Consider the following 11,175-nt stretch of genomic DNA (forward strand, 5'->3'; position numbering starts at 1 on the left):
TCCCCCTTTAGCTGCTCCTACCAAGTGTTTCTCCTCACTTCCAGTATCTCCCCTCAGACTGGGACCACTTGGAAGCATCCAGCTACGCTCCATTTCTGGATTTCTGCCTATAAACCCCTGAAAATGGAGGCCGCCATAGCGGGGGGTCCGTCCCCCAAGATCCCCCCCTAAGCAGGGAGCCAGTTCAGGACTCATCCCTGAGCCCAGGAAACCTCTCTTCCTGGAGGTTAAAGCGCTGTGCAGAGAGGGCAGACAGCGTCCCTCTGAACACAGGGAGCTGACAGGATGCGCTTCTGTCAGCCTCTGCTGCGCCTTCAGTATGCATAAACATAAACTTCCTCTGGAAGTTACACACTGTGCCTGCACTAACTAATGAATCTTAATAAAATAACAAACAACTAGCTACTCTCACACAAAATGGCTGCAGCATGCTGCCAGTCAGAACAGCACCCACTCCTGTGGGCACCTAAAAGTAACTGAGGAATCCTGGGATGCAGAAGGGAGGAGCCTGAAGTTCAGTTCTGGAGGCCATATCTCCAGAAGGATATAAATACATTAGAGACTGTACAAAGAAGAGCAACTAGAATGGTGCATGGCCTACATCACAAAATGTACCAGGAAAGACTAAAAGATCTTAATATGTATACTTTAGAGCAGAGAAGGGAAAGGGGGGACATGATAGAAACTTTCAAATATATCAAGGGTTTTAACAAGGTACAGGTGGGAGACATTCTTCACAGGAAGAGGAGCAGCAGAACACGAGGACATGCACTGAAACTAGAGGGAGGAAGATTCATGGGAAATTTGAGGAAGAATTTACTTCACAGAAAGAGTAGTAGATAAGTGGAATAGCAGCCTCCAATCAGAGGTGGTAGAGGCAAATACAGTAGTACAATTTAAACATGCTTGGCATAGGCATATTGATATCCTTACAAAAAAATAAGGATCAAATATGGTTTGAGGTAACATGTTTAAAAAAGGGGCAGACTAGAAGGGCCAAGTGGTTCTTATCTGCCGTCAAATTCTATGTTTCTATGAAGGAGCAGCTGTTCGTAGGGGTTGTGTTAGTCCCCAATATATGAATAATATAACAAAAGAAAAGAATAGAACAGCACTTGTGCTATAATGAGGTATATAAACAATGACACGGCTAAGTATAACAATTCATTTAATATTGTAAAGACACAATTAAATACTGCACCTCCAAATGTTGATGGGGGATGGTGGTAAACCACAATTGACCGGACTTTATTGTGGTTTACCACCATCCCCTATCAACATTTGGAGGTGCAGTATACAAACAGACGAGTTACATTGGTGAAATTGGCACATCTTTTATTATGTATTCTTTTTATATGTATACAAATACCTTTTAAATGAATTGTTATACCTAGCCGTATCATTGTTTATATACCTCATTATAGCACAAGCGCTGTTCTATTCTTTTCTTTTGTTAGAAGGGAGGAGCCTGCCTCTCAAAGAAGTCAGCATAGGTGACTTGTTCCTGCAGACCCTCCTACATACCATGGTTGAGCTGTGTCACCAGGATGGACGAAAGAGAAAGAATTGTCTTTGGAAATGTCGCTATACTGTATGTCAACACTGATGAAGTTCTCATCTGTACATAGTAAGCAATTATCTTTATTAATTTTTACTTTTGGCTTTAATTTTATATATTTACTCAAGAGGAACAAACAAAAAAGAACACATTATATAACCACGTTGTTCAGTAACATGTTCTAACAGCATTGCCAGGTTTCTCAGAGCTGAGCAATTATCTGAGAAAGCTTAACAACTTCGGATGCTAGCCTTAATGCTTCTTCATCATTGTCCAACACACTGATATTTTTTAGCAGGAACATGCAGAAACCACTGATTCTGAACTTCTAATTAACTTGGATATAATTAGGTAATGACAATCCTGTATCTGTCCCACAAACTTCCCTGCTGGCAAGGGAAAAGACACAAGATGTACAGTATATATATACACAATTGTGGAATGGTACCCTAGGTGGAAAGTCCCCAATACACCTCAATAGGTGCCACAAGTATAATATAACACAAACGTCCACATCAAAAGTTCTTCTTTCTTTATTAAAAAGTATTTTTTTCAATAAAAATGTTCAATGATGATATTTGTTGTACATTCATAATAAAGAGTGCTGCAACACCCCAACTAGGGGACTTCTTCAGGGGTTTAGCTAAAATATTTGTCAATCTTGGCAAGGTAAATATGAGGTTATGGGTCCAGGGTTGTTCAGGATAGCCAAGTCTTTACACTCTTTTAATTAGAGCTGCTATACAGACAAAGGTACTTGTGTAGTTTGGCGGCGCCCATCGCATCGCATACCATAAGGCATACGATGGTATGCGATGCGACACGATATCGCGCGATATTGTACAATGCCATACAATTTTAAAATTGTATGACATTGTATATGGCATACAATGCCATACAATGCGATGTGATGCGATTAAACATTGTATAAGCACCCTAATGGGTGCTTAAAATGTTAAATGCACCCCCCCGCCACCCCCCCACTATAAACGTGAACCCGAAGCGTGGTGAGCGCAGCGAGCCCGCGAGGGGCGGTGGTACGCGTCCTCCGACCTTTTCATACCCCCACTATCCACGTCGGCGTTGAGAATAGAAAATGTGGCGAGCCCAGCGAGCCACCGAGCCGGAAGCATGGCGAGCGCAGCGAGCCCCGCGAGGGGCCGCGGATACCTGTGAAGGCCGCGAGGTGACTCCGATACCTGTGAAGGTATCCGCGTCCCCTCGCGAAGCTCGCTGCGCTCGCCACGCTTCGGGCTCGGTGGCTCGCTGCGCTCGCCACACTTTCTATTCTCAACTCCACGCCGACGTGGATAGTAGGGGTATGAAAAGGTCGGAGGACGCGTACCGCCGCCCCTCGTGGGCTCGCTGCACTCGCCACGCTTCGGGTTCACGTTTATAGTGGGGGGGGGTGGCGTGGGGGTGCATTTAACATTGTAAGCACCCATTACGGTGCTTAAAAGCACCCTTTAGGGTGCTTATACAATCTTTCATGGTATAGGGGGCAAAAATCGCATCGCATCGCATGCCATCGGGTGCATGGCATGCGATGCGATTAAAACATTGCACGATGGAAATCGGGGGTGCCGCCAAAATACACAAGTACCCAGACAAGGTAGTTATACCTTCAGTAGGTGTAGATGTTTGGGGGCTCATGGGTGTTTAGATAGATTAGTACTTCCTTTAAGAGAGGTCCCACAGGAAAAAGCTTCCACAGGCCCAAAAATATCACCTGCTCAAATGATTCAATAGTGTATGAAATTCTATAAGTGCCTAATTCGTCACCTCACAGCCAGGAGGAGTATTCTATGGCCAGGCTCACTCTAGAAGAACTTTTGATATGGGCTTTTGTGTTATATATAATACTTGTGGCACCAATTGAGGTGTATAGAGGATTTTCCACCAAGGGCGCCATTCCACAACTGTGTGGGTGTGCATGTATATATATATATATATATATATATATATATAAGGTGCAGTGTGGGGTGCGGCACTCCAAGAATACACAATTTAGTTAGGTATCTGCATTTAATAGCAGTCAGCAACGTTTCAACGCCCCAACGGCGTTGTCATCAGGCTATATACCCAGGTATATAGCCTGATGACAACGCCGTTGGGGCGTTGAAACGTTGCTGACTGCTATTAAATGCAGATACCTAACTAAATTGTGTATTCTTGGAGTGCCGCACCCCACACTGCACCTTATATGACTACTTAGTGCGGGCACCCACCAAGTAACGCTACAGGAGGCTGTGCCGGGTAAGACTGTATTTGTATATATATATATATATATATATATATTTGGGGGTATAGGCGACACTCACTAATAAAGATCCATTAGCACTGGGGTGTCCACTCAATTAACCTCAGGTGAGGCAACAATATATACGTGGGTACAGGAATGAGGCCACTCTCCAGACTTGTAGAAATTTTCAATATTGCATTTTATTCAGGCACGCTGCCACAACATTAGGTCAACGTTTCGGCTCTAGAATTGAGCCATTATCAAGACATGTGAGCAGCCATCAGTGCATACATCGTATGAAAAATTACACCTTGTGATGACAACAAACAAGGTGCACGCCATTAGCCACGTGCAAAGTGCACTTTTTTGCACTTTTGCACTTTTATGTTTGTCTCATAAACATAATTTAGCACCCCACTAGGCTATAGAATTATTGATCAGGTGCCAGAAACAAAAAGAGGGGGTGATGGATGCCGTTTGCTTCAATTAGAAGCATGGTGGATTCCCCACCTAGGCACCCTTGCACCCAGGGCCGGTGCAAGCCTCCCCCCGCCCCAGGCAAATCCGCAAATCATCCGCCCGCCGCCCCACCACACACAGACACACACACCCCGCGTGCTGTCCTATATCATAAAAGGCCTTCCAGGTTTGGGACCCAGGAGTACTTTTGTGCATGGGCATTGTGATGTGCGCCCCCTGGTTCACGGAGGAGGGGGGGTGCGAGCGTGCGGTGGGCCAGCTACTGTGCTACACAGTAGCCGGGGGAGGGGCGGTGTCGGACGGCTGCTACACGGAGGGGGGGTGTCGGGCGTGCGTCGGTCCTGGCTACTGTGCTACTGTGTTGGGCAGCTTCTACACGGGGGGGGGGGGGTGCTCTGCTTGCGGACTCACCAGTCTGGCCCGTCACTCCACGGGGGGCTGCGATGGGAGATGCGGCGGCGACAGGGGTGGAGGGGGGGGACAGCTGCTATAAATTCCGCCCTCCAGTGGCCGGCGCCCTAGGCAAATGCCTAAGGCTGCCTAGTGGTGGCGCCGGCCCTGCGTACTCCCGATGGGCAAAATCTCGCGAGATCACCCGAAGTAATGCCAGCCAGCGTCGTAGCCTCCGTGGATCAAGAGCTGCCGGAGCTGCACAGAGCTCCCCAGCCCAAGAAGCAAGACACCGGCGACGAGGGACCGATACCCAGCAAATGCGGGTTCACCACCAAAGGTAAGGGATGCTGCCCTCCGGTGCCACCCAGCACTGATGCTTACCACCCACCTACGGATTTCCACCTACCCCCGCCATTCTTGCCCACACCCACCAGACCCTATCTCTACTCCAGAAACCTGCATCTAGGAGCTGGAGCATAGAGACTTAAATCTTACTGCTGCAAACGGTCCTGACCTTTCCAACTGACCTACAGACTGTTCCCTCACCAAGGCCCTTATTCTGATCGGTGCGGCCGGATCCGATTATGCGGCCAGGACCGTGCGTGCGAAACCCCGCCTTCCATACGGATCGCCAACTCCGTCCGTACGCGGTAAGAAGCTGACCGAACGGACCGCACGTGTATTTTTCACGGAATACGCCTCCTCCATCTAAGGGAACCTCCCCCATCATTCGATGGTCGCAGACCATCGAATGCAGGACCAAGTGCTCCACCAGCTCCCGCAACCTCAGACCACACGGACATTTTTCCGTGCAAAACTAGGGATCTGGGCGGGCAGCTGACATCCGGCAATGTCATATGTCCGCCCCCTACACGTGCGTCATGGCCGCATTACCATACGTACACCCAGCGTTTGCATGGGAACGCCCATGAAACGCGGGGCGTATGCATATGGTAATGAGCCCAAATAGCCCTTCACGCCCCTCTCCACCCCCTGTTCGGAGTGTTCACATATCATGCGGGATTTGGCCGTACGCCCCGCTCGCACATGCGCAGAGACGCCTCTGCACATGCGCAGACACAAAACATCGGCGGGCCGAACGCACGCGGATATATCCGCACCGACCAGAATAAGGGCCCAAGAGACACAGACTGACTACGGTCCAGACCAATTACCATCCAGACTTGACGGAGTTAAGGGCCCCATACATCAGCAATTAATTGTGACAATTTTCAGATATGGAGATGATTGCCACAATTAATTTTAGATGTGTGGGCTCCCCCTTTTGGCAATCCCAATCAAAATCGCCAATCGATTGCTTAATCAGGTTTTTAAATATGTTTAATAATCTGGTATTATCTGCAGATCTTTGTTATATGTGTGGGCATTCCCAATTAGTCTTCTTCATCTATTTACATTATGAACAGCAATCGATTGGGCAATTTCCAGATATGAAGATGCAATCTTTAGATGGAAAAATCTGCCGATCACTGAAATAAATCTGTAATGTGTGGGCAAAGTCAGATAGATTGTAAAATCCATTTATCTGGCCAAAAAATCCCTGGATCTGGAAATCCATAAATTGTGATTGCTGATGTATGGGGCCCATTAGATAGCCTCAGTGAGAGAACTGTGTTAGGTAACTGGAAACGGCCCCTCTGACCAACAGCAGCAGCACATTAGTGTGACCAGGACTTGGAGAACTTTACCCTCCTGAACATTCCTGTAGAATATTGTTACTGCACTTTTTACGACAATTTTTCAAAAATTTTGTGTGACACAAATAAAACGGTTTTTCTTCACGTGGATGTGTTTCCGTGGAATCGGTACATCTGTCAGAACAGACTTAGGTCTACAGTCATTAGGTCGACCCCAGAAGGTCGACTGGCCCCAAGGTTGACAGGGTTAAAGGTCGACATGGGTCAAGGTCGACATGACTTAAGGTCGACATGGGCCAAGGTCGACATGGGTTTAGGTCGACAGTCATTAGGTCGACATGAGTTTTTCACTGTTTTTTTACCCGAATGTCGACACAGTCCTCGCATCGCACGCTTCGCTCGCTATGCTTCGGGCACGGTGCCACGCTACGCTCGGCACACTATTTTATTCTCCCACCGCGCCCTAGTGGATGGTAGGGCATGAAATACCGCCTTTCGGCACATGACGGCTCAAAAAACAGTGACTGTCGACCTAAACCCATGTCGACCTTGGCCCATGTCGACCTTCCGGGGTCGACCTAATGACTGTCGACCTAAGTGTGGTCTGACAGATGACCGTTTCCCGTTTCCGTACACTGTACATCACACAAATACACAAGCAAACGCTTTTCCATATGTGCATTGGGTCATTATATAGCTTACCTCCAGTGTAACCTTCGCAGTGCGCCCAACATGGCTGCCTCATCTGGTACACTTGTGGATGGGATGAAAAATACATGGATCTGACTGTCTTATTGGGTAAAAGTACCCCACCCCACTACGACGCCCCTGTACATAACTTGTGGAAATTATTATCCAAAATGCCTGCACCAACAATGCATTGTGCCTACTGTGCTTTCAATGCTTTCTTTTATGTCTGTGTGACTTGTCTATTGCTGTACTACCCAAATCCTATGCATTATGTGCATTGTTTTGATGTCTGTAAAGCGCCTTGAGTCCTATTGGAGAAAGTGCACTATATAAATAAAACTTACTTACCAATGAAATGCAAAGTGTTTTGGATGCAGTTCCAGGCTTAGTACATCAGGCCCTCTGTGTCTTTCCCATGGCTACACTAGATCATTTATCTTCTTACCTGTGGCTGGGGATTTACAGGGAATGCCTGTGGCCTACAGTATAGGTCTGATGTAATTTGCACACAACAAGGCACTTTCCAATACCACACTCGTTATCATTTTAATTATTAATATTAATAGAGATAATATAGAATAACATAGTTTTGTATGGAATTTCTATGAATTTAAAAGTAATATTCCAGAATGGACAAAATGATACCAACAATTTTCAATAAATGTTCTTATTTAGGGGTCAATACAATTAATCGCAAGGTTAAGGGTGTTGCAACTGCCATACAATGGCATGAATACACCGCAAAGGGCACTGTAATTCCCCTGTGGGTCTGCAAACAAAATTCCACAATTCTAGCAGTGATGAACTATAAAGGGTGCAGGGGATCCAACTGCTATGGGGCCCTGACAATTTCTTTAATAGGTAGTGCGCTGTCTGCAGATGGGTTACTATCAATGGGACTGTACATTGTGCCCAGCTACCAGGCTGCCTATTGTAGAGAGACTCTAGAGATGATGATGTCATCATCTCATGAGTCCAGAGGTAGCTCTTCAGCGGTGCGGCTGATGGGTGAATCAGGTTCTCCAGAGCAGTGCTACTCAGCTGTCCCGGTGAGCCCCTCCTCTCCTCCTTCTACTGTAGTCTACAGGTGCTTTCGGAAGTGCTGGTGAGTATGCCACTCAGTCCTGGTCAGCCCCTTCTAAACCTCTGCAGCTGTGGGCTGGCAGAAGCTCATGTGCAACATAGGACCGGATTCAGACCTGATCAACGGGCTGTGAATGTTTGGAGACCAGTAATCAGGTTAACTGGCGCCCCGCCAAGGTCTCCCCCTGCCCCTGTGCATGGCTGTGAATGCTACTCCTTCATCTATCTCAGATTCTCTCCTCATCCTCTATTTCTTAATCTCTGGTATCTACCTCTCACACCAGCCGACAAGACTTCTCCCATGCAGGGCAGCCATCAAGGGGTATTGTGGGCACAGCTGACCTGGCCACTCTGACAGAGAGCTAAGGGCCAGGGTCACACATTTAATCCACCACTATCCATCCCCAGTCTCTCTGCCTGACCCTTAGCTGCGATCGGTGCAGCCAGCACTTGCCAGCCTTTACAGTTATACCGAGTAGTCCCACCAAGGTAAGCTGGACGTCCGGCATTCAGATTTCCGTGTCTGTTTGGCAGAAATGAGAGCCGTGGGTCCGACCAGCTCACACTTCTGCCAATATAGCTCACACTTCTGGCATGGTTGGCGGAAGTGAGATTTTCATCAAACGGATGTCCAGAATGTAGTCATTTTCAACATCGGCATCCCTTCTGCAGACACAGTTATGCTTGGTAAACCTGTGAAGGCTTGGTACAACAACAGGAGTTGAGATACCAATATAAGACACCAGCTTTGTCTTTGAAGTTCAGGGCACATGGATGACCCTCTGGAGTTTACCATGTTCCCTGTATTGCCCATTTTTGGTCATTTGATTTTTTTGATGCATGTCAGTGTGGACAGATGTTATGGGTGAAATGTAATAGGATGAGAGAATCAGAAAGTGAGAGATTTGGTAAGAAATCTCTCACTTTTTTAAAGCGGCAATTGTTTATACTGCAAAATCAAACTGGTTTTGCAGTGTAAATGATTGCAACTTTAAATAAAATGGAGATTTCTTACCATATCTCTCACTTTCTGAATCTCTCACCCTATTACATTTCACCCAATGTGTTAAGTATTTTATAAAAAAAAATGTTTTTGTTTATTTAACATTTTAATTTTTTTAATACACATTATTGGCCATATTTTATTATTATTTTTGTAAATAATTGTAAAATCATTATTAGTGATGCAAAACGGAAAATAAGCTGGTGTACAAATTATGCGATGTGTACCCAGTGCAACATCATCACCAACGTGACCTGGGATTATCAAGCATGCCACCATGTTGAGGCTGCCAGTCCTTCAGCAAGTATGTTTGCACTTGATGATGCCGGCAGCTATGAAGTGCTGGCAGCCTTGACGTGGTGGCATGCTTGATCTTCATTTTTGCTGGGTGCTGAATGACCTCCCGACAGTCCCAACTGTTTAAATCCCGACAGTCCGGATCCTGACTTACCTTCATGACCCCCATAGAGGAGAATAGAACCTGTGGTGAGCACAACAAGCCACCAAGCCCGCTGTGTGGTAAGTGTAGAGAGCCCACAAAGGGTTTCTTTGCGCTCGCCCCGTGGTCGGAATCCCAACTGTCCTACCCCCATACCACACCCATTTTTGGCGGGGAGGGGCCTTCTATTTTGTTAGTCCTGGGCCCCACAATTTCGAGTGGCCACCCTTCTCCTAGGCACTTACCCACTTATGTAACCATAGCTGATCAGACGCAAGTACTGCTCTTAAATACATCCTTATCCTACTTTCTCTTCTTTCCTACTCTCACCAGCGGTGGTACTGAAGGCTTGAGTCAAAGATTTTTGTTCGAAGACCCCGTCTTTACATGCAACAGCAGTGCTAAAAAATGCAAAAGTCTCAGGAAGCATCTTGTGTTATAGATACCCTTTGCCGTCGGCTTCTGTGATTCACTGGCTGGGAATCATAGGTGTCCTAGAATAATATGGCAGCCCAAATACGAATCAGCCTCAAATTCATTAGCAAATGCTTTTTTACCAAATCTCTAGTAATTTAATAGTTTTAAAAATATCAAATTAATACATCTGATATTTTACCTTGTTTGTTCAATTGTGTATACAAAGCATCTCCAGGGATGGCATAAGTAGGAGAAACTGCTTCTTACATACAAACCTGTATGTTGACCATTCTGGCAGGGAATGCGTTACGAGTGGGTGTCACTACATTGATGAGAATATGTCCCCCTCCTTCTCTCACTACCCCCACAGGGAAATGTTTCACGTTCAGCAATCACAGAATCCCCAGGCAATGCTTTTTATCTTGGCCTCTCTCACCTCTACCTACATAAAGTGTGTTCCAGGAACCGCAGGTGGTGCAGTTAACGCTAATGGAAGAGTCTGGTACAGATATATATTTTTTTCTGTTCCACATCATTTCAGAGCACCAAGACTGGGGATCAGGGAGAGATAGAGATGGATAAGGGAGACAGCAGCAACAGCAAAATAAAGTATGCTGGATCTGCAAACCCACCACTACACTATGAATTATTGTATTGTCATTTAAAAGGGCTTAGCAATTGTTTGGCCATGGGCTAGGCTATTGAACAGCTTAGGTTTTATAATAGTTGATAATATATCACAACTAGTGCAAATGTGAATAAAGTGGCCTACAAAAGAGTATACTACTGCAACACCCGAATGTGTTGCATACGTTTAGGTGTCAGACCATCTGCTTTTCTTTTGCTGTTTCCTTTGGTACTTTAGAAAGAATACACATATCTGTAGCAGCAGCTGTACATATTATTTCAATGGTCTGTCAAATTGTCCGTGGAGACCGACATCTCTGAAAAGTAAGTAACTCCAAATGGATTAAACATTTGTGTTCAAAGAAAGTTTGAAACTATCTATCTCTATATGTGTGTGTGTTTGTGTGTGTGATCGTGTGTGTGTGTGTGTGTGTGTGTGAGCGTGTGCATATATCCATTTTTGCTAAAACCAACCATATTAATGTCGTCTGTGGATTGCAGTTCATGTTTTCTAGAGGTATGATGCCCAGGACCTAAAATTGCAGTTCTGCTGACCACATGCAGGGCCAGCGCCACCATTAGGCA

This window comes from Crinia signifera, chromosome 1 (genome assembly GCF_055691185.1).
Source record: "Crinia signifera chromosome 1, ASM5569118v1, whole genome shotgun sequence".
Classification (NCBI taxonomy): Eukaryota; Metazoa; Chordata; class Amphibia; order Anura; family Myobatrachidae; genus Crinia; species Crinia signifera.